Here is a 25005-nt window from a genome sequence, read left to right as displayed (position 1 = left end):
CATCGGCAGGCGGACCCTCAACCACTGCGCCACCAGGGAAGCCCCAGATTTTATATTCTTGCTGTAAGCAACCTTTGTAATTTAATGTTATACTGCATTTACTCAGTGCTGTATAAATTAAAGGGAGGGAAAAACGATATGTGCTGAAGTAATGAGGACTAAATTTATAGAAGTTATTTATAGAATATATTGAACTAGATTCCAAAGGAGGCTAGACTTTACTTGATTGATGGGAGAGAGGGCTCCAGGTGTTTTCTAGGGAACAGAGTAAGAAAAATGAGCATTGCTTGATGGGAATAAGCCACCACAGGAAATGAAGCTGGAGAGTAAAGTGGGGCTAACCGTCTCATTTGAAAATTAAAAATAATTCCGTCTTGTGTTTCACAATCTGGACAAGTAGTTCTTGGTTTCATGTCAGAGTGACCAGGTGGTTAACTCTTCCACGGCATTTAAGATTGATAGTGTTAGCGGGTCTCTCCTCAGTGACTTGCCTCTCCTCCTGCACCATGAGGTCCTAAAAATCAGAAAACAAGACTTATGCATGTTGTTCTCTAATGCAGCACCCAGACAGTGCCTTTTGGAGGGGGCACATAGGAAGGCTGTGTGGAAAGAACGGATGCCTTGCCAGGGTGGCGAGTACTGTGTCTGCCTGAAGGTTTGTGCGTCAGTACCCGGAAGCAGGTAAGAATGAGCTGACGTTCCCGTGTGGATGGAAAGGATGAGCTAAAGAGGGGCAATGCGAATCAGGAGAGGCTTGAGGCACCAAAACAGTTTCAGAAATTAATGACCCAACTAACTCCTCGAATTGTAATAATGCTAAGAGCCTTCCAGAGATGCACCTTTAGGAAAAACACTCAAATACGTTTGGGGCTTGAACATCCCAGCCAGACTAGTCACAGACTGTCTTACGATCAAAGCAACGGGAGCTAGAGGAGGACTTATCTTCCTCCTTTGCCTTCCGATCCACAAAATTTCTCTGAGGCCCAGCCAAGAGAGGCTGCTTGCTTGAAGCTGGACATGTCCACTGGTCAGTGATGTTGCCTCCGGAAGAACTTTGGGCTGTAACCTTGGAGATGACGGTGGTCTGTCGGGTGTGGAAGCGGTGGGGTCCTGGAAATCTGGGGTATAGTCTTTGAGCCAGCTTCTTGATATGGTGTTCTCAGAGGGGAATACCCTCTGTCTCCCAAATTCTTAATTCCTTTCTCAGCTCAAAGAGTCAGACTCTTCGTCTCGACCATGAAATGACGTGGATATGATGCTTTCTGAGTGTGGCAACGAAGTAAATGAAGAAGTAGGATTTAGATAAAGCCATGGATTCATAACAGACAATTAGGACTGAAGCGTGAGAAGTAGGCCATCTCAGGAGACGTGTATTACGAAGTACTTCCCACTATTAGAAGTTTTCTAGAACGCCCCCTGAAAGGTGGCAGCTTAGCCACAATGTTATTAATAGCTCCTGTTCCAGGGAGTTTCTGCCTTATAAGTCACCTGAGCAACATGGTGTCATAGCTGGAGTTGTCAGGAGTTCATGGAGATTAAATCTGCCTCAATAGAAGAAAGGGAAACTAGGGATGGCTGAGGAATGAGGTTGATATTGTGGAATATTATGGAATAAAAACGTGTCCTGTACAAAGGGTCTCTTACAGCCATCTTAGAGATGCTTAAGTAGGTAGCCAGGGGCTCATGACCAAGGTAATAAGGAATAACCCTGAGCTTGCAAAATAAAGGCTAAAACAGGAATGGTGGGCTGGAAAAAGACAAGAAGAGGATTGTGGAAATCAGGGTGAAGGCAAAACAGTGCAGCCAACTGGCCGGCATGGCATTCCAGAGCCAGGGACTTGGTAATATCTCCCTAATCCCCCTTTCTGCAGTGTCTCTGATCCTTTGGGAGCATCTCTGCCTAATTATGCAGCCATGTAACTGTCAGGTAAGAAAGAAAATTAACCCTGTTTAGGCAAGCATCTGGCAGATGGAGGAGAGATTCATTACTCCCAGAAATGCATCTTGCTTCTGTCAACCTAAAGAAAGTGAAATGTTTTCTCCTGGAAATGTAATCATGGAGGTTATTCCATCACACTTTTAAACTTCTACTTTCTCCCTAAAGAACTTTTTTCTCCTACTTGGAGATGTTGCAGAATCCATTATTTGATACGATGCCGGTTGTTATAAGTAACATTTCTTCCTGCACTAACTGGATAGAAATGCTCAATTTAATATATTGGATTTGGGGAAACCATTTTCCCATCTTCTCCAGTTAATTGTACATTATAACATGTTAATTATAAGTGTAAATATAATGTCAAGGGGATTCAGGGAAAATATGCAATGACTTTCAAAAGGAAATTCAGAATCTATTTGTGGTTGGGTTTTTGGTGTGTATGTGTGTAGTTTCCGTGATGTCTCTTTTCCAAGGTCAGAGCTTCTCCGAACTGCCTGCTGTAGGTGTATAATAAAGAGGTAGGTAAGGAACAGAGAGCTGTAAATGGTAGATATGGGTTTTACCTAATATCCGTCTCTTTGACACACAACCAACTGGAGGAAATAGCAGGGTATCTGTTTTCGTATTTTTTCGTACACTCTACATACATTGTGATTGTGTTTATATGTCATCAGGGGACCACAAATTCCTTAAGCTATTTTCAAGTATTTGGAGATTTTCCTGTTGATGCTAGAGCTGCAGCAGCCTAATATTCTTCTTTTTTAAAAAATTGAAGTACAGTTGATTTACGAGGTTGTGTTAGTTTCAGGTGTGCAGCAAAGTGATTCAGTTATGTGTGTACGTGTGTGCATCTGTATATACATGTTCTTTTTCATATTCTTTTCCATTATAGGTTATTACAAGATATTGAACATAGTTCCCTGTGCTATACAGTAGGTCTTTGTTGTTTATCTATTTTATATACAGTAGTATGTATCTGTTAATCCCAAACTCCTAATTTATCCCACCCCCTCCTTTGCCCTTTGGGAACCATAAGTTTGTTTTCTATCTGTGAGTCTATTTTTGTTTTATAAATAAGTTCATTTGTATTATTTTTTAGACTCCACCTATAAGTGATATCATATATTTGTCTTTCTCTGACTTCACTTAGTATGATAATCTCTAGGTTCATCCATGTTGCTGAAAACGGCAAGATTTCATTCTTTATTATGTCTGAGTAATATTCCACTGTATCTATGTACCACATCTTCTTTATCCACTCATCTGTTGATGGGCATTTAGGTTGTTTCCATGTCTTGACTATTGTCAATAGTGCTGCTATGTACATTGGGGTGCATGTATCTTTTTTTTTTTTTTAACATCTTTATTGGGGTATAATTGCTTTACAATGGTGTGTTAGTTTCTGCTTTATAACAAAGTGAATCAGTCATACATAAACATATGTTCCCATATGTCTTCCCTCTTGCGTCTCCCTCCCTTCCACCCTCCCTATCCCACCCCTCCAGGCTGTCACAAAGCACCGAGCCAATATCCCTGTGCCATGCGGCTGCTTCCCACTAGCTATCTACCTTACTACGTTTGTTAGTGTGTATATGTCCATGACTCTCTCTCGCCCTGTCACAGCTCACCCTTCCCCCTCCCCATAACCTCAAGTCCGTTTTCTAGGAGGTCTGCATCTTTATTCCTGCCTTACCCCTAGGTTCTTCATGACATTTTTTTTTCTTAAATTTCATTGGGGTTATCTCTGGGCTTTCTATCCTCTTCCATTGATCTATCTTTCTGTTTTTGTGCCAGTACCATACCGTCTTGATAACTGTAGCTTTGTAGTATAGTCTGAAGTCAGGGAGCCTGATTCCTCCAGTTCCTTTTTTCGTTCTCAAGATTGCTTTGGCCATTCGGGGTCTTTTGTGTTTCCATACAAATTGCAAAAATTTTTGTTCTAGTTCTGTGACAAATGCCAGTGGTAGTTTGATAGGGATTGCATTGAATCTATAGATTGCTTTGGGTAGTAGAGTCATTTTCACAATGTTGATTCTTCCAATCCAAGAACATGGTATATCTCTCCATCTATTTGTATCATCTTTAATTTCTTTCATCAGTGTCTTATAATTTTCTGCATACAGGTCTTTTGTCTCCTTAGGTAGGTTTATTCCTAGATATTTTATTCTTTTTGTTGCAATGGTAAATGGGAGTGTTTTCTTGATTTCACTTTCAGATTTTTCATCATAAGTATGTAGGAATGCCAGAGATTTCTGTGCATTAATTTTGTATCCTGCCACTTTACCAAATTCATTGATTAGCTCTAGTAGTTTTCTGGTAGCATCTTTAGGATTCTCTATGTATAGGATCATGTCATCTGCAAACAGTGACAGCTTTACTTCTTCTTTTCCGATTTGGATTCCTTTTATTTCCTTTTCTTCTCTGATTGCTGTGGCTAAAACTTCCAAAACTATGTTGAATAAGAGTGGTGAGAGTGGGCAACCTTGTCTTGTTCCTGATCTTAGTGGAAATGCTTTCAGTTTTTCACCATTGAGGATGATGTTTGCTGTGGGCTTGTCATATATGGCCTTTATTATGTTGAGGAAAGTTCCCTCTATGCCTACTTTCTGCAGGGTTTTTATCATAAATGGGTGTTGAATTTTGTCAAAAGCTTTCTCTGCATCTATTGAGATGATCATATGGTTTTTCTCCTTCAGTTCGTTAATATGGTTTATCACATTGATAGATTTGCGTATATTGAAGAATCCTTGCATTCCTGGAATAAACCCCATTTGATCATGGTGTATGATCCTTTTAATGTGCTGTTGGATTCTGTTTGCTAGTATTTTGTTGAGGATTTTTGCATCTATGTTCATCAGTGATATTGGTCTGTAGTTTTCTTTCTTTGTGACATCCTTGTCTAGTTTTGGTATCAAGGTGATGGTGGCCTCATAGAAGGAATTTGGGAGTGTTCCTCCCTCTGCTATATTTTGGAAGAGTTTGAGAAGGATAGGTGTTAGCTCTTCTCTAAATGTTTGATAGAATTCACCTGTGAAGCCATCTGGTCCTGGGCTTTTGTTTGTTGGAAGATTTTTAATCAGAGTTTCAATTTCAGTGCTTGTGATTGGTCTGTTCATATTTTCTATTTCTTCCTGATTCAGTCTTGGCAGGTTGTGCATTTCTAAGAATTTGTCCATTTCTTCCAGGTTGTCCATTTTATTGGCATAGAGTTGCTTGTAGTAATCTCTCACGATCTCTTTTATCTCTGCAGTGTCAGTTGTTACCTCTCCTTTTTCATTTCTAATTCTATTGATTTCAGTCTTCTCCCTTTTTTTCTTGATGAGTCTGGCTAGTGGTTTATCTATTTTGTTTATCTTCTCAAAGAACCAGCTTTTAGTTTTATTGATCTTTGCTATTGTTTCCTTCATTTCTTTTTCATTTATTTCTGATCTGATTTTTATGATTTCTTTCCTTCTGCTAGCTTTGGGTTTTTTTTGTTCTTCTTTCTCTAATTGCTTGAGGTGCAAGGTTAGGTTGTTTACTCGAGATGTTTCCTGCTTCTTAAGGTGGGCTTGTATTGCTATAAACTTCCCCCTTAGAACTGCTTTTGCTGCATCCCACAGGTTTTGGGTCGTTGCGTCTCCATTGTCATTTGTTTCTAGGTATTTTTTGATTTCCTCTTTGATTTCTTCAGTGATCACTTCATTATTAAGTAGTGTATTGTTTAGCCTCCATGTGTTTGTATTTTTTAACAGATCTTTTCCTGTAATTGATATCTAGTCTCATGGCGTTGTGGTCAGAAAAGATACTTGATACAATTTCAATTTTCTTAAATTTACCAAGGCTTGATTTGTGACCCAAGATATGATCTATCCTGGAGAATGTTCCATGAGCACTTGAGAAAAATGTGTATTCTGTTGTTTTTGGATGGAGTGTCCTATAAATATCAATTAAGTCCATCTTGTTTAATGTATCATTTAAAGCTTGTGTTTCCTTATTTATTTTCATTTTGGATGATCTGTCCATTGGTGAAAGTGGGGTGTTAAAGTCCCCTACTATGAATGTGTTACTGTCGATTTCCCCTTTTATGGCTGTTAGTATTTGCCTTATGTATTGAGGTGCTCCTATGTTGGGTGCATAAATATTTACAATTGTTATATCTTCTTCTTGGATCGATCCCTTGATCATTATGTAGTGTCCTTCTTTGTCTCTTTTAATAGTCCTTATTTTAAAGTCTATTTTGTCTGATATGTCCAGCTTTCTTTTGGTTTCCATTTGCATGGAATATCTTTTTCCATCCCCTTACTTTCAGTCTGTATGTGTCTCTAGGTCTGAAGTGGGTCTCTTGTAGACAGCATATATAAGGGTCTTGTTTTTGTATCCATTCAGCTAATCTGTGTCTTTTGGTGGGAGCATTTAGTCCATTTACATTTAAGGTAATTATCGATATGTATGTTCCTATTCCCATTTTCTAAATTGTTTTGGGTTCGTTATAGGTCTTTTCCTTCTCTTGTGTTTCTTGCCTAGAGAAGATCCTTTAGCATTTGTTGTAAAGCTGGTTTGGTGGTGCTGAACTCTCTCAGCTTTTGCTTGTCTGTAAAGGTTTTCATTTCTCCATCAAATCTGAATGAGATCCTTGCTGGGTAGAGTAGTCTTGGCTGCAGGTTTTTCTCCTTCATCACTTTCAGTATGTCCTGCCACTCCCTTCTGGCTTGTAGGGTTTCTGCTGAAAGATCAGCTGTTAACCTTATGGGGATTCCCTTATGTGTTATTTGTTGTTTTTCCCTTGCTGCTTTTAATATGCTTTCTTTGTATTTAATTTTTGACAGTTTGATTAATATGTGTCTTGGCGTATTTCTCCTTGTATTTATCCTGTATGGGACTCTCTGTGCTTCCTGGACTTGATTAACTATTTCCTTTCCCATATTAGGGAAGTTTTCAACTATAATCTCTTCAAATATTTTCTCAGTCCCTTTCTTTTTCTCTTCTTCTTCTGGAACCCCTATAATTCGAATGTTGGTGCGTTTAATGTTGTCCCAGAGGTCCCTGAGACTCTCCTCAGTTCTTTTCATTCTTTTTTCTGTATTCTGCTCTGCAGTAGTTATTTCCACTATTTTATCTTCCAGGTCACTTATCCGTTCTTCTGCCTCAGTTATTCTGCTATTGATCCCATCTAGAGTACTTTTAATTTCATTTATTGTGTTGTTCATCGTTGCTTGTTTCATCTTTATTTCTTCTAGGTCCTTGTTAACTGTTTCTTGCATTTTGTCCATTCTATTTCCAAGATTTCGGATCATCCTTACTATCATTCTGAATTCTTTTTCAGGTAGACTGGCTATTTCCTCTTCATTTGTTAGGTCTGGTGCATTTTTAATCTTGCTCCTTTATCTGCTGTGTGTTTTTCTGTCTTCTCATTTTGCTTATCTTACTGTGTTTGGGGTCTCCTTTTTGCAGACTGCAGGTTCGTAGTTCCCGCTGTTTTTGATGTCTGTCTCCAGTGGCTAAGGTTGGTTCAGTGGGTTGTGTGGGCTTCCTGGTGGAGGGGACTAGTGCCTGTGTTGTGGTGGATGAGGCTGGATCTTGTCTCTCTAGTGGGCAGGTTCACGTCTGGTGGTGTGTTTTGGGGTGTCTGTGGCCTTATTATGATTTTAGGCAGCCTCTCTGCTAATGGGTGGGGTTGTGTTCCTGTTTTGCTAGTTGTTTGGCATAGGTTGTCCAGCACTGTGGCTTGCTGGTCGTTGAGTGAAGCTGGGTGCTGGTGTTAAGATGGAGGTCTCTGGGAGATTTTTGCCGTTTGATATTATGTGGAGCTGGGAGGTCTCTTGTTGACCAGTGTCCTGAAGTTGGCTCTCCTACCTCAGAGGCAGAGCCCTGACTCCTGGCTGGAGCACCAAGAGCCTTTCATCCACACGGCTCAGAATAAAAGGGAGAAAAAGTAGAGGGAATTAGTAGAAGTATGAGGAAAGAAAGAAGGAAAGGAGGGAGGGAAGGAAGGAAGAAAGAAAGAAAGAAAGAAAGAAGCAAAGAAGGAAAGAAGGCAAGAAGGAAAGGAAGGAGGCAGGGAGGGAGGGAGGAAGGAAGGAAGGAGGGAAAGAAGGAAAAAAGACAGAAAGAAAGAAGATACAGTAAAAATAAAATAAAGTATAATAAAGTTATTGAATTAAAAAATTCTTATTTAGAAAAAAAGAAGGGACGGATAGAACCTTAGGACAAATGTTGGAAGCAAAGCTATACAGGCAAAATCTTACACAGAAGCATACACATACACCCTCACTAAAAGCGGTAACGGGGGAAAAATCATAAATCTTGCTGTCAGAGACCACCTCCTCAATTTCGGATGATTCGTTTTCTAAAGGAGGGAAGGAAGGAAAGAAAGAAAGAATGAAGGTAAAGTATAATAACGTTATTAAAATTAAAATTATAACAAAAAAAATTTTTAAAAAAAACCATGGACGGATAGAACCCTAGGACAAATGGTGGAAGCAAGACTATACAGACAAGATCTCACACAGAAGCATACACATACACATTCACAAAAAGAGGAATAGGGAAAAAAATCATAGATCTTGCTCCTAAAGTCCACCTCCTTAATTTGGGATGATTGGTTGTCTATTCATGTATTCCACAGGTGCAGGTACATCAAGTTGATTGTGGAGCTTTAATCCGCTGCCCCTGAGGCTGCTGGGAGAGATTTCCCTTTCTCTTCTTTGTTCTCACAGCTCCCAGGGGCTCAGCTTTGGATTTGGCCCCGCCTCTGCGTGTAGGTCGCTGGAGGGCGTCTGTTTTCTGCTCAGACAGGACGGGGTTAAAGGAGCCGCTGATTCGGGGGCTCTGGCGCACTCAGGCCGGCGGGTAGGGAGGGGCCCGGAGTGCGGGGCGGGCCTGCGGCGGCAGAGGCCGGCGTGACGTTGCGCCGGCGTGACGTTGCACGAGCCTGAGGCCCGGCGTGCGTTCTCCCGGGGAAGTTGTCCCTGGATCCCGGGACCCTGGCAGTGGCGGGCTGCACAGGCTCCGGAAGAGGGGTGTGGAGAGTGGCCTGTGCTCGCACACAGGCCCCTTGGTGGCGGCAGCAGCAGCCTTGGCGTCTCCCGCCCGTCTCTGGGGTCCGCGCTGTTAGCCGCGGCTTGCGCCCGTCTCTGGAGCTCCTTTAAGCAGCGCTCGTAATCCCTTCTCCTCGCGCACCAGGAAACAAAGAGGTAAGAAAAAGTCTCTTGCCTCTTCGGCAGGTGCAGACTTTTCCCCGGACTCCCTCCCGGCCAGCCGTGGCGCACTAACCCCCTGCAGGCTGTGTTCACGCCGCCAACCCCAGTCCTCTCCCTGCGCTCCGTCCGAAACCGAAACCCGAGCCTCAGAGCCTCAGCTCGCAGCCCCGCCCGCCCCGGCGGGGGAGCAGACAAGCCTCTCGGGCTGGTGAGTGCCGGTCGGCACCGATCCTCCGTGCGGGAATATCCCCGCTTTGCCCTCCGCACCCGTTGCTGTGCACTCCTCCGCAGCTTCGAAGCTCCCCGCTCCGCCTCCCGCAGTCTCCGCCCGCGAAGGGGCTTCCTAGTGTGTGGGAACCTTTCCTCCTTCACGGCTCCCTCCCACTGGTGCAGGTGCCGTCCCTATTCTTTTGTCTCTGTTTTTTCTTTTTTTTCTTTTGCCCTACCCAGGTACGTGGGGAGTTTCTTGCCTTTTGGGAGGTCTGAGGTCTTCTGCCAGCCTTCAGTAGGTGTTCTGTAGGAGTTGTTCCACGTGTAGATGTATTTCTGGTGTATCCGTGGGGAGGAAGGCGATCTCCGCGTCTTACTCTTCCGCCATCTTCATGGTCCCCCCGCATGTATCTTTTTGAATTAGAGATTTTGTCTTTTCCGAAGTAATATTCTTATTTCCATTATCACTGAATTTCAGTCTTCCCCTCAGGATGCACATGGAAAGGCTCTGAGCTGGAAAAACTGTAAGGCCAGAGGCAGAAGACGACATTTATGGGCAACTCTGTCTTGGTCATAACTCTATTCCTCCACCATTACTTGGTGTCAGACATTCAGCCAAACACTAATGTAGATGAAAGAGCTGTTTACTTTATTAGCCCATTAAGCAAATGCTTGTCAAGCTCCTACCATGCTGGACGGTGTGGTAGCCCTGGTGCAGAAAAAGAAACACACAGACGGACCCTCACCGATGAGGGTAAGAACAACAGGGTTGAGGCACATACAGCCTCCCCTCAGGGATGGAGTCCTGTGCCCAGGGCGCCCACAGACCCTTGCCAGTGGAGGAAGCAGGGCTGGAGCATTTTCTAGTAACAGATAACACACTTGGCCAGACCACGGTGAAGCCAAGAGCACACCAGTCTGAGAATGGGATCTTCTCTAGCTGCCACTGAATAGCAGTGTGATTGGGGGCCGCTGACTCAAATCACCTGCAGGCCCAGTGTCCTCATTCATTGAATGAAGGGATTTAGAGGAAACTTCCCCACTCCTGGGCATATATCAGGAGAAAACCATAATTCAAAAAGATACATGCACCCCAATGTTCACTGCAGCACCATTTACAATAGCAAGGACACGGACACAACTTAATGTCCATTGACAGATGAATGGATAGAGAAGATGTGGTACGTATATACAATGGAATATTACTCAGCCATAAAAAAGAATGAAATAATGCCATTTGCAGCAACATGGATGGACCTAAAAATCATCATACTAAGTGAAGTAAGTCAGACAGAGAAAGACAAATATATGATATCACTTATATGTAGAATCTAATTTAAAAAATGATACAAATGAACTTATTTACAAAACGGAAACAGACTCACAGATATCAAAAACAAACTTATGGGTACCAAAGGGGAAACTTGGGGGGGGGGGAGGGATAAATCAGGAGCTTGGGATTAACATACACACTCTACTATATTATAAGATAGATAACCAACAAGGACCTATTGTATAGCACAGGGAACTCTACTCAATACTCTGTAAAAACCTATATGAGAAAATAATCTGAAAAAGAATGAATATATGTATATGTATAACTGAATCACTTTGCTGTACATCTGAAACTAACAGAACATTGTAAATCAACTATACTCCAATAAAATTAAAAAAAATAAAATCAAGGAAGTTTTTAAAAAAATACAGTTGATACAAACAAGCAATACTCACTCCAGGTTTCTGTATATAAAATACAGTACATGTATGTGAAATTAAAATCAGTAAAAATGAAAAAACATAAAGGAAACTTCAGTCTGTGTGTGTGTATAGACTGTGTATATGCACGTATATATGTGTATACGTATATATGTCTGTAATTATTGTAAATAAGAAAACAAAGCATAGAGTTGACATTTCTCATCTCTCGTTCCGGGTCTGTTGCTTTTCCTTCTTAGTTTTTGGCTATTTTTCTCCTTTTTCTCTGTTGACATTCACCTGTCATAACACACTGTAGCTCACCTCTGCCTCAAGCTAGCCCTTCTTTGAAATCTCTGCTTCTCCTGTTCCAGTTTTCCTTCCTTTGCCTAAACAGAGCATCAAGAAAGGAAGAAATCAATAGGAGAAATGATATGTTTTGATCAGCAGTTTTCTCTAAATTACATTTGTTAAAGTCTGGCCGTTTCATATTCTGTTTAATGTATTCCATCGAGGTCATTTTCAATCTTGAAGTTCCTTCCCATTTCTTTCATTTCAAAAGGTGAGAGGTTAATGTCTTGCTTTTTAAAAATTAATAGCAACTCACTGGAACTATGATAAAGGCAAAACGGAGCTTTATTGTGAATGACGGACATGGGACTCTTTTGGGGAAAAATGTATGGAAGAACTAAGGCAATGATGTATTTTTTTAATCCCCCCTATTTATAATGGATTATCATTGCATAAAATTTACATACGGCCAACAAAGTATGGCAAGAGAATGTATTGCTCAAACGCTCAGGTAACAACTTAACATCCAGTTAATTCAGTGGTAAACATCGGAGGAATCAGTTGCAAAGGGTTTTCGTGGCAGGGGAGGCCGTAGTGGAAATAACGTTGGCTTAAGTATCAAGAGATCTGGTTTCTAACCTGGCATTTAATAAAATTGTGTGTCCTTGGGAAAGTTATTTCATTTCTCTGTGGGGAGTGAGGACAACACCTCCAGGCCCAGTTATCCATCACTGCAGAAAAAATCACCCGGAAGCTTCCATGCCAGCCTTCGGTTCTGAGTGAGTCTGCTGGTTCCGGGTGAGCCTCGAGCCTGCCCAGGTTCAAGGGGAGCAGAAGCAGGTTCTACCTCTCTTACAAGAGCATTTCAAACAGGAGATACTTTTTCGGCCATTTTTAGAAAAGACATGCTTTCCACCTAAGCTACCATTTTTAATGCTTAATCGTTGCCTTGGAATAGGGATTATTATCCATTTAAAAAATAATCAGCACCTACTCAAATCTTCTTTGTTTATAACTTCTTGTAGGCTTTCTTTTCTACATATATATTTAAATCATTTCTGTATTTTAAATTATTTGCCCACAGCTTTTTTTAAAAAAAAAATCTTTATTGGAGTATAATTGCTTTACAGTGGTGTGTTAGTTTCTGCTTTATAACAAAGTGAATCAGTTACACATATACTTATATCCCCATATCTCTTCCCTCTTGTGTCTCCCTCCCTCCCACCCTCCCTATCCCACCCCTCCAGGCGGTCACAAAGCACCGAGCTGATCTCCCCGTGCTATGCGGCTGCTTCCCACTAGCTAGCTATTTTACGTTTGGTAGTGTATATATGTCCATGCCACTGTCTCACTTTGTCCCAGCTTACCCTTCCCCCTCTCCGTATCCTCAAGTCCGTTCTCTAGTAGGTCTGCCTCTTTATTCCCATCTTGCCCCTAGGTTTGCCCGCAGCTTTATTGAGACATAATTGACACATAACATTGGGTAAGTTTAAGGTGTATAGCGGGTTGATCTGGTACATTTACATATTGCAAAATGATTACCAGCATAGCATTAGCTAACACTTCCATCCCGTCACATAATTACCATTTTTTGTGTTGAAAACAGTTACCGTCTACTCGCTTAGAAATTTTCAATATATGCTACAATATTAACTATAATCACTGTGCTGTACATGAGATCCCCAGGACTTGTTACTCTTGTAACTGGAAGTTTGTCTACATATATTTTTAATGTTTATTTAAAATCCATCTGAGACTGTATTACTGAGGATAGAGCTTTTAATCTCTTAAGAGCTATAGGTTTGATAGATGTCACGCATATAAATGCAGTATCTTTGCTTCTCAGTTGGCCTGCACAATTCTCTAAGGATTGTTGTGATTGAATTAAGCCCTAGCTAGTATCTACGGGCCAAATCCATGAGGATTTCTCTGGAGGGAAATTGTTATATTTACTTGTTAGTGAGAAATATAAAATGATAAAAATTCCTTTTTGGCCTTAGAGAGAAGATATTGCAACCCCAGAAAAAGATACCTGGCTGCTTGGCCTTTCACTGGAGTCCGAGTGAAGGACTGCCCTCTGAGGCAGCGTTGACATCTAAGGAAAGGTATCACATCCTGAACTTACCGCCAAAACGGGGGAGGTTTTAGTTGATTCTGTTGTCAAGGTTCACCTCCTCTATTGTGTTTTGCAATTGATTTTTTTAACTTCATGCGGGCCTTTCTACTAATAGGCAAAATGCTTTCTGGCCTATGAAATGTCCACCTGTCCTGATTCCTCTTCCTTGTAACTACCTCTCCCCGCCAGGCATTCACAGCACTCTGTGCTGAACTCGGACTGGACCTGGAAACCCAGACAACCCTTCCAAAGCCTTATCATCTTCCAGAACGCTTTACACACAGAAGATAAAAATGTAGTTCCGTATAACACCGCGAGAAAACTTTTGCAAAGGTAAGGCATTATTCTCATTGTAAAATAATTCACTTTAGTGGGGGGAAAAAAACCTCACCTTGACACTTCTTGAGATAGCAAGTTAGCTGACTGCTGAGTTTAGACTGCTTTAAGAGCATCACCTTAGCACGTGACTCTCATGAATATTTCCCCCCAACTAGATGAGAACTTATCCCTCTCATTTGGATCTTCGCCGAGTCACCCCTTTGTGTGGAGTTGCCAGCTCCCAGCAGGGCCCGTAAGGACGGCAGAGCTCGAGTCTCTGACTCTATCCGTCTCCCATCACCTCCAGCCTCCTTCACTTGGTGGCAGCCCATTGTCTCCGTCTCTGTCTTGAACACACCAGGTTTGTTTCCTCCTCAGGCCCTTTGCACTGGCCATGGCCCTGCCCGAACTTGCCCTTCCTCCAGGCTTTGGTTAGTGACTCACTGTCATCATTCTGATTAGGACTGAATGCCACCCCTCCACGGGGCTTCCCTTAGCCCCTGTTAACGTCTGCTCCCCACCCACTCAGACTCCATTCGACTCCCTCTCAAGTCCAAGCCATAACCCCAATGTCCTTTTTTTCACAGCACTTTCCCCTAAGTTCCTTATGTCTTATTTACACCCAGGCCATCCCTGGGGACACTTGCTTTCCTCATGTAATCATTAATTACTCTCGAGTGTTCTGGTTGAAATAGAAACTATAACATTATCATAGTTATCACTTCTAGAAATGAGGTTTATTTATTTTTCCGTATCCTTCGTAGATGTCTCTTCACTAGAAAGTAGGCACAGGGACTTTGTGCCAGGTAATTATTTAGGCACCGGGGAAGCAACAGTGAATAGAGATTATGAGAACTCATTCAATATTTTTTGATGGAACCAGTTAAAGAAAACGAATGACAGGCTTTCATGTAATGTGTTTGTGCACAGACACATAAACGAACTGAAGTGATGATTTTGTGTTCGTGTTTCTTTTAATTTTTATTTTATATTGGAGTCCAGTTGATTAACAATGTTGTGTTAGTTTCAACTGTACAGCAAAGTGATTCAGTCATACATGTATTTATTCTTTTTCAAATTCTTTTCCCATTTAGGTTATTACAAAGTATTTAGCAGAGCTCCCTGTGCTATACGGTAGGTCCTTGTTGGTTATCGTTTTTAAACATAGCCGTGTGTACATGTCAATCCCAAACTCCCAATCTATCCTTCCCCCTCCCCCCACATCACCCCGGGTAACCATAAGGTTATTTTCTATGTCAGTGAGTCTGGTTTTTTTTGTTGTTGTTGTTAAATAAGTTCATTTTTATCTTATTTAAGTGAAGATTTTGGATCAAGTTTTATTTCATAGTTATGTGGACGTATGCTCCAAAAAATAATAAATAGGGAAAAACTCACACTCATTCAGAGGAATGAGATTGCAAAGAATTTGTCAAAAAGTTCAAACTGAAAAAGAAACTTGTTTAGAAAGGTCGCTTCTGCTACATTGCATGAAACTTCCTAAAGAGGTCAGCGACTCCTCCATTAGTACCTGGGGTCTTCTCTCTATCTTTGTCAATTTTTTTCTTTTCAACACTGGCCTTGGAATATGACAAGTTATTCTAGATAATTTAGGCAATATTCTTGCAAGTAGCCATAATGTGGGGGACCCAGATGTGGGGGACGAGTTTATCGATCTGTAGACAGAGCAACGATACTGGGGTCGCTGCTCGCCTTTGCACACGGAGCCATGGATGAATTAAGAACAGATTTTCCTTTGAGAGGATAAACTGGGAGAAAAAAGCTGAGGTTGTGTTTCAACCTCCACTTGTCTCCTAGGCTTGAAAGCTTCGGGCAGTACACGGTCTGCATCACTTCATGTGGAAACATGGGCGGTAGCAAAGACCATTTATTTTCAGTGTGTGTAAAACCGATGAAATCAAAATTAACCCAGAGAACTATTTAAAGTGGCGTTTATTTCTTTCTGACCCCAAGGGTGATTTATTCACATCCACACCCCAGACACGAACACAGCTTCAAATGGACACTTCAGCAGCTGGGATGTACTGAGTTGCAGGAGGTCCCACCTTACAAATCAGAATAGTTCAGAGAAGTGACACAATCATATGCATGTTTAAAGGCAACCCAGAACTGGGAACACAGGGAAATCCCACTGAACTGAATTCCAGTAAGAGACAAGCCCTTCCTAGCAGAGACCATGGGTACTTTCATCCCTGCCGCATTTTTCTTTACTCAGTATGTGTGGGATGTGGCACCCACCTGTCTTTTAAACGTCTGCCAACTACAGATTGGCCCTTGCCATCTGCCTCTACGAGGATTAAATCATGAACTGCTGCAGCCGCTGACCTTCCGCACCCCCCGAAAGGAGCTCAGGGTGGAGAGCAGGAAGGAGGCCCTCTGTGCTCTGGGAAAACCCGGCAGAACAGGCCTTCAGATAGTTAGATATTCTCAGGAGATATTATGAGCCCAATTCTTGCATCTCCTTGTATCTAGAAAAGCACTAAAATCATTAATGGAGACATCTGCTCCTCGTGACGAGCAGCCACCTTCTGCCAAAATGCATGGGGTTTTTTTTTTTTTCATTTATTTTTTGCGGTACGTGGGCCTCTCACTGCTGTGGCCCCTCCCGGTGCGGAGCACAGGCTCCGGACACTCAGGCTCAGCGGCCATGGCTCACGGGCCCAGCTGCTCTGCGGCATGTGGGATCTTCCCGGACCGGGGCACGAACCCGCGTCCCCTGCATCGGCAGGCGGACTCTCAACCACTGTGCCACCAGGGAGGCCCCCAAAATGCATGTTTGACTGCACGTTCCCCCTTCACTAAAATCACATCTATACTGACCTCCCTCTGCCTCTTCGGGACAGTTTCTCAGAGCTCTCTGAGAGGCTGTCTCCCAGGCTATAGTCCTCATTTTGCCCCAAATAAAACTTAACTCAGAACTCTCATGTTGTGCATCTTTTTAGGCAACTCTTCATCAGCCGCGTGTGGGCTGAGAGGAAGGTTTGGAATTCTGAGGACTCCCAGGCTTGGAGTGAATCCACACCACATCCTTCTCACGGGACCTTCACTGGGTGCATGGTAGCAGCACCAAGGCCGGTAAGCCCTCCCGATGTGCGCGGTACCTGGACCAAGTACGTGGCCGGGCCCTTCTGGAGGCTTGGGGATGTGCAGGATGGCCAAGGGAGCTTCCTAGGGCACAGGAGGCTCCTCCTGGATGCGAGGCCGCAGCAAATCAAAGCCTGCTCCTCTGGTAGAAGAACGGAGAGCGATCTCCAAAGGCTCAGGGAGTGGCTGCTCACGTGTGAAGTCTGGAGCCTCAGAGTCTCTCCAGTGCTCAGGTTTTAAGCCTTGCTGAAGGGACAGTCTTGACCCTGCCCTCAAAGTATGTGAAGCCAGGGGTAGAATGAGTCTAATTAAAGCTGCAACAAAGCCCAGACTCAGCCCAATTACAGATACGTTTGACTCAGCGTCCTACCATTTTCAGGGGCAAATACTACCTGTTTAATTCTCAATTATTCTTTTACGTGGGATGTACAGAGTGAAATTTTAAAAATTAAAGAGACAAGCAAAGAGGCAAGAAAATGTGATCCATTATCAAGAGAAAATTTTTGTCAGTAGACTCAGAGCCAAAGATATAGATTATGGAATTAGCAGACAGAGGCTATAAAATAACCCTAATAAATGTGTTAAAGTATATATTAGAAGACGTGAACGACATACATAAGCAGATGAGGAATTTCATCAGAAATGAAAGCCATAAAAAAATGATGGAAATTCTAAGATTGAAATAAGACATAGCAGTTTTATATTTGAATGCACTTAATAACAGAGCTTCGAAATATGTAAAACAAATACTGACAGAAGTAATGAAGAAATATATAAATCCATAACCAGAGTTGGAGGTTTTAAACCCCTCTCAGTAATTAATAAGACAACTAGGCAAAAGTTATAAAGATGTGGGAGATTTGAACATAACCTTCAACCAACTTAACCTAACATGAATAGAACAGTGGGTACAAAAACAGATACATTCATGAACATTACCATATGCTAGGCCATAAGATAAGTCTCAGTTAGTTTTAAAGGCGTGACATCATAGAAAGTATATTCTCTGACCACACATTATTGTTGATTAGAAATCAACAATAATACAATCTCTAGAAAAACTCAAATGGAACATTATGCAACAACAAGAAAATCCTATGCGTCAAAGAAGATATCACAACGGAAATTAAGAATATTTGGAGTTGAATGATAATGAAAACCCAACATAACAAAATTTATATTCAGCTAAAGCAGTGCTGAGAATGAAATTCATAGTTTTCCAATAAATTTATAAGGAAAGGAAATTTATAGTATTGATTTTTTTACTTTCCCCCATTTCCAACAAACTTCCATGTTTAGAAGCTAGGAAAAGAAGAGCATCTCAAGCTCAAAATTAATAGAAGAGAGAAAATAATTAAGAGCAGAAATCAATGAAATAAACACTAGACAAAAATCAACAAAATCAAAGTGGCTATGTTAAAAAAGATTTACAAAATTAATAAACTCCATGTTAGATTAATCAATAAAAAAGAAAGAAAGCACAAGTAATCAATATGAGAAAATTTAAAAGGACCTATCAATAAATATAGACAAAACACACACACACAAAAAAAATAAAAATAAATAAATAAATATAGACAAAATAAAGACAAAAATGAAATATTATGAACATATGCCAATAAAGTCAACAATATAAGTGAAATAAGTTCGATTAAAATGAACGCAAGAAGAAATAAGAAACCTGGAAACATATATATACTAATATATTTACAATTTTAAAAGAGACACATCAACAAAGACAGTTTGAGCCCAGGATGACTTCACTAGTGAATTCCTTCAAACATTTAAAGAGAAATATTACCATTTTTGCACATTTTTTTTCCAGGAAGGGGAGGAGGAGAAAACACTTCTCAGTATTTTTATGAGGCCAGTATAACCATGAGGCCAGAAATCTGACAGGGATATTACTAGAAAAGAAAAATACAGATTAAAATCCTTCATAAGCATGGTGACATAAACAGGACAGTAGTTTTTAAAAAAAAATTTATTTTATTGAAGTATAGTTGATTTACAATGTTGTGTTGATTTCTGCTGTACAGCAAAGTGATTCAGTTATATATACATTCTTTTTCATATTTTTTCCATTGTGAATATTGGATATTGAATATTGTTCCCTGTGCTATACAGTAGGGCCTTGTTGTTTATCCATTCTATATGTAACAGTTTGCATCTGCTAATCCCAAACTCCCAATTCTTGCCTCCCCCTTCCCCCCTTGGCAAACACAAGTCTGTTCTCTATGTCTGTGAGTCTGTTTCTGTTTCGTAGCTAGGTTCATTTGTGTCCTATTTTAGATTCTACATATAAGGACAGTAGTGGGGTTTTTTTTCGGGTTTTTTTTTGGTAGAATTAATTTATGGGAAGACGGGTAGGGTAAGGTTCTACATTTTGATGTTTTGAAGTTTGTAGTTATATGATGTATAAAATTACCACACTCAGTGAATGATCCACTAACGATGTGTGCAGTTTATTATATGAAAATTATACCTCAGTAAAGACAAAATGAAGCAATTATGAAGATGATGTAATTTCCATCAGTGAGAAATGCTGCTAGAGTCTTCATAAGCACATGCCACTTAATAATGATATTCATGCACTGCTTTATTAAGCACTTTAACCTTTACGCTCTAATTCTCATGATAAACACATTACGTTTGTGATGTTATTCCCAAACTCTGGAGGATAACTGGCTTACTCTAGGCTTTAGAGAGTGAGTGTGCAGCAAAATCAGGACAGAGACCCAAGATTGTTGCCTCTTAGTTTATGCTTTTCCAAGAAACAATAGTTACTCTGCTGCTGCACTGTCCTTACCTCAGAAAACTCCTGCTGTAGCAACGTTTGTTGTTGAGGTCTCTGAAATACCTGTTTTGTTCTGAACCTCTGAACTTTCTTGGCTCAAAATTGGAATGACAGCCTTTAACACATGATTATCATTTTATAGCAGTGTATGCATTTAGAATTCTGACTTATGATTCACCCAGTTATCTGAATTAAAATATTTTCCTTGCCTTCACTGTTGGGCTTTGAAGTACCCCCGTAAACCCACCTACCCCTTTCCCCAGAGTCTGGGGTAGGCGCTTCAATATGCCCCCACAGCACCATAAGATCCCCCACCATAATGCCCATCACAAGATACTGGACCTTCCAGTTTATGCGTCTGCTTCTACCCAGCGGTGAGCTCAGGGATTTTCTGCTTGGAGGAGAAATTATTTCGTATTCATCTTTTATCCCAGGGCTTATTACAGTGGCATTCAAGGGTCAGTCAATAAATACTACTGAATGACTAAACAAACAGGGTAAATAAATGCCTTAGGAGAATCGGTCACCCCCCGGTCTGCCATATCTCACCACGACTACATTGATACATTGATTAATAATTTGCCTGGAAAGAAGCTCCTTTATGATGGTGTGGATGATAGTAAAAGTAATATTTTCATCGTGTTATTAAGTGCAGTGTTGTTCAACCTGTCTGCTTACCTGCCAACGTACGGTCTGGGGCAGAGATCACGTCAGCTTTGCTGTCGTATCTACAGCAGTTTGGAGAGTTATTGGCACACGGTAGTGGCTTACTTTCCTGGATGAATAAATACCTTTTTATGATGATTATATAATACATGTACAGTTCTGTAAACATTATATATATTAGTCATGCTTTACATGTACATATATAAATTTAAACTTATCCATCTTTTTCTTCATTGATTGTGATTTTTGTCACTTGTTTAATAATTGCTTCTTTTCCCCAAGGCACTGTCTTTATTTTTTGGTAAGATTTGGGGGTTTGATTTTTATATATTGATAGTTAATTCATTAAAATTGTTTTCTTTTTGTGGTGTGAGGTAGGTATCAGATTTTTTAATGTATGCGTAAACAATTTTCCCAGCTCTATTTATTGAATAGCTTAGCTTTTCTTCTCTGATTTGCAATGTCATTTATCAATGTTCTATAATTAATAGGCATTCTTTTCTATTATATATGTTGGCATTGATATCATAGTGTTTTCATTACTACAGTTTTGTAAGTCTTGATAACTAGTAAGAAATGTTTTGTTCCTTTTCTTCTCTCGTCTTGATCTTTCTTCTTAGAGGTTTTTAAAAAGCAAATTTTTCTTTTGTTGAAGCTCATTTGCTTTTTTCTTTTTCCATTTTATTGATTTCCTACCTATTATGTCTGCCCTATTTTTAAAAGCTTATTCTAAGCTTTTAAGTTCTTCAGACATTTACTTTTAATCTTTTTCTTTTATTAATGCACATATTTCCCTTTTTCTTGGTCCTACTATAGATGACTATGATGTAGTACACTTTTTGGTATTCGATTCTAAATATGTCTTAGTTTCCTACGTGAATAACTTATTATCTTGAGTAATTTGAGTCCATTTAAGTCTGTGCTTGTTGCTGATTTCTAATTACTTGGAGTTTTGCTCTGAGAATCTGATCTGAATGTGTATCACTCACACTCTAGCAGGAAGCAGATGCCGTACTCAAGTGGGTAATGGAGGAAGGTTTAATGAAGAGGCTGCTCATAAATATGTAAGCAGGGTTACAGGAAACCAAGAGCGATGGTTGAAATGCTCTAAACTAGCAAGATGGAGGAGCCATTACTACCCTCAGGACTGAAGGTTAAGGAGGGGCAAAGTTGACCAGAACCCAGAGATAGTAGCTGTTGTTGTAGCAGAGGGTTTCCTGACAGGGGCTGTGGTCTTGGTAGAGAAACTTACTTCAACATATAACGACCCATCACAGAGGAAACCAGGAAATAAGTAAGTACCCTGATCTCACTCTGTTCTCCAGTCCAGTCTCCACCAATGCTTCCCATTTATGCGAAACAACCAGAAGCCAGATGGCAAAGGGAACCATGGACGAAGTCCAGCCAGTTCAGCCTCCCAGGGTAGAGGCAGATGGAAGAAAGGCAGAGGGTGGGTTTGGATGGTATAATGAAAGTGTCCAGTACTGTTCATTCTTTCTGTCCCCTCCAAAGCTTCACTCACCTGTTTGTTTGGCATTCAAGTAAAATAAATGTGTTCTCAATGCTGGGGACAACAAAGTTCCATGAGCTGCCGTATAGATTGAGTGATGTCAATACCTGAAAGATAAAATGTTAGCCACCCCGAGCTGCCCACCATCAACTGAATGTTTTTTCCTGATATTCCAAATCATAAGATTGGATATTAACAGTAATATTAAATTATCCCTTGGAAATGGTATATATCAGAACAGGCACAAGTTAATTGCACAGGTAGCTGGGTCATTTACTCACCTGGAAACTGTGCCTATTTCTGTGTCTACCGCTTTGCCCTCAACACACACCTGTGGCCTCATGAGGGTTCCCTATGAAAAGTTAACAAAAAGGGTAGGTCTGGTTTGCAGATGGATTTGCATAATACACACATAGATAACCAAATGTATTACAGCTCCACACAGGGATGGTGGATTTGGAAAAAAAACAGTGATGATGGGCAATCACTTGGGGGTCAAGCACTAAGTTTCCACCGGGGTCAATAGGAGGCCAGGAACTGCTTACCAGCTTGAGGCTAGTTACTGGCAGAAGACGGCATGGCTTCATTCCCAAACCCAAGGGACCATGCAGTGATTCTTTCTTTGGGATTTTTCAGTTGCTGTTAAAATATATTATCTGCCTCTCACACAGGAAATACCGTAGCATATCTTGACACACAGCATAAGTGACAAGACAGCTTGAACTACTTCTTGGACATGATACGGAAGTCTAAGCAGTAGACCTTCTTGTTCTTTACTCTTTCCACCCGCTCCCCCGTGCAAACTGGCCATCTTAAGCGTTACTCAATAATCATATTACAAGATCATGCTTACATATCCTATATGTAGCCTTCAGAAAGCAAAAAGTCCATCAACAGTTATGTCTATTTCTTTGAAATGGGTGCTACAAAGTGTCACAGTATATTTTCACTTTAGAGTGAAAGTGAAAGAGTTTAGGTCTCCAAACTCTTGTGGGGCTTATCTCTTACCCTCTCACCCTTGCTACTTCCTCTCATCAGCTCCAGTGAGCAAAACGTCATCAACGTGATGTGGTACCTGATGTGATGTTAAGACATTCAATTCCCTCTAGTCTGTCTTAGGACCAAAGCAGGAGCGATGGATGATGTAGGGGTGCTGATGCTCCTGCCACAAGAGATTGAGTTGTTTCTGATCATCTTTACTGACAGAAATGGGGAAAATTATCAATATATGCCAGGTCAACAGCCCTATACTCGGTGGTAGAGCAATGTTGATTTGCTTCAGTAAAGATACCACATGTGGAACTACAGTTATGATGGACATGAGCCCCTGATTAAGTGTGCGATAACCCACAGTCCTCCTCCAAGACTCATCTGGGTTTTGTACCATTCAAACGGGTAAGGCAGAGTGACTTCCCTGGTGGTCCAGTGGTTAAGACTCCGCCTTCCAATGCATGGGGTGCAGGTTCAATCCCTGCTTGGGGAGCTACGATCCCACAAGCCTTAGAGCCAAAAAAACAAAACATAAAACAGAAGCAATATTGTAACAAATAAAGACTCCTGTTTTCCTCCTGTTTGTACAATGTTTTTTAAAAAATCCCTGTGACAGAGTTCTCCTGGTGTGAACCGCATGGGTTATGGCTTCAATAGCAACCAGAAGTGACAGCTCCTAGGTCCTCATTGGGAGAAGCTTCCTACGTGGGGGAAAGAGGGCTGGAAGGCATGAACCCTGAGTGGGAGGAGGGTGCTGCAGCATCACCGGTGCAGGTGAGGGTCATGGCAAGGATGCTGGCCGCCAGAGCCACACTCGGTCTCAGTTACGCTCACCTTTTTGCTGAAGAACAGGGGGAAGCCTGTCCCCTTTCCCTCTCCGAATCGATCCAGAGAAGGTGGCCCTGGCCGGCTTGCCACTCTGTAGAGCCTCGAGTTGGCCACCAGGAGGCAGTGCTGTCTCTTCTCAGACGCAAGGGTAGAAGGTCCCGCCTGGATCGGAGGTGAGTTCTCGGGTGACCTGTGGGAGGTGTGAAGACAGAGAAAGGTGGAGACAAAGAGGGCTTTTCTCTCCCACTCCGATGTAGGGAGGAACCTGTCGCCACCCTGGGGTGTTCTGATCGCAAGCATTTAAGCGGAGCCTAGAGGATCCCCACCCCGGCAGGTGGCGATTGAAGTTTCCCTCCAGAAGGTATTTGCCTGGTTCACCAGAAAACACCTGACGTTCAATGCTTTAGTCCAATGAGTTCCCTGAAGGCAGGGCTACTGCCTCTTCATCTCTCTCCTAGCATCCGGCGTGTGCTTAACTGACAAGTCGTCCAGTGAGTGATTTAATACATAAAGCATCTGACCTTTGTTAAGACGCTGCTTTCGGAGGCAAGCACCAGGTTTCCACGTCGGCCCTCCTACCGGTCTGTCGCTGAGAAATAACTTCTGTCTGAGCCTCCACTCCCCGTGTGTAACTCACTCGCAGATGTAAAGTTGAACTCTGCTGAAGGCAGGGACACAGTTACGGATGCATGTTTTTGAAAGGAAAAAATGGTTGTGAATGTGAAATTCACGTTTCTTCCTTGACTGTTTTAGACCTTATAGGGTAGAGTAAATTTCTTATGTGAAGGCACCTAGAGATTTGCCTCATGGCCCTCAAGGCATGATTACCAGGGGGTAAGGGAGAGACGGATAAATTGGGAGATTGGGATTGACATATACACACTACTGTGTATAAAATAGGTAACTAATAAGAACCTATTGTATAACACAGGGAACTCTACTCAATACTCTGTAACGGCCTATATGGGAAAAGAATCTTAAAAAAGAGTGGAGGGGGCTTCCCTGGTGGCACAGTGGTTGAGAGTCTGCCTGCCGATGCAGGGGACACGGGTTCGTGCCCCGGTCCGGGAAGATCCCACATGCCGCGCAGCGGCTGGGCCTGTGAGCCATGGCCGCTGAGCCTGCGCGTCCGGAGCCTGTGCTCCGCAGCGGGAGAGGCCACAACAGTGAGAGGCCCGCGTACCGCCAAAAAAAAAAAACAGAGTGGAGGTATGTATATGTATAACAGATTCACTTTGCTGTACACCTGAAATCAACACAACATTGTAAATCAACAATACTCCAATAAAAATTAAAAATAATAGTAACACATTGTCTGAGCTGAGAGTGCAAAATGGGTGGAGAGCCCGTCCACTCGATTTA

At 41.7% G+C, this 25005-nt stretch overlaps 1 long non-coding RNA gene across 1 annotated transcript; it reads left to right on the top strand.

Annotated features, from left to right (window-relative positions):
• The first annotated feature begins 21 nt into the window (after positions 1 to 21).
• LOC113617893 (uncharacterized) lies at positions 22 to 24559 on the top strand. The gene is made up of 8 exons (XR_003431812.1): positions 22 to 63; positions 561 to 681; positions 13317 to 13421; positions 13622 to 13765; positions 14845 to 14884; positions 16711 to 16843; positions 22864 to 23816; positions 23901 to 24559. It is a non-coding gene; the product is annotated as an uncharacterized LOC113617893 (long non-coding RNA).
• The last annotated feature ends 446 nt before the right edge of the window (positions 24560 to 25005 follow it).

Source organism: Aethalodelphis obliquidens, unplaced genomic scaffold (genome assembly GCF_003676395.1).
Source record: "Aethalodelphis obliquidens isolate GAN/ISIS:26980383/991018 unplaced genomic scaffold, ASM367639v1 scaffold5, whole genome shotgun sequence".
Taxonomy (NCBI): Eukaryota; Metazoa; Chordata; class Mammalia; order Artiodactyla; family Delphinidae; genus Aethalodelphis; species Aethalodelphis obliquidens.
The sequence above is the reverse complement of the archived record's forward strand: the minus strand, read 5'-3'. Positions and strand labels throughout refer to the sequence as shown.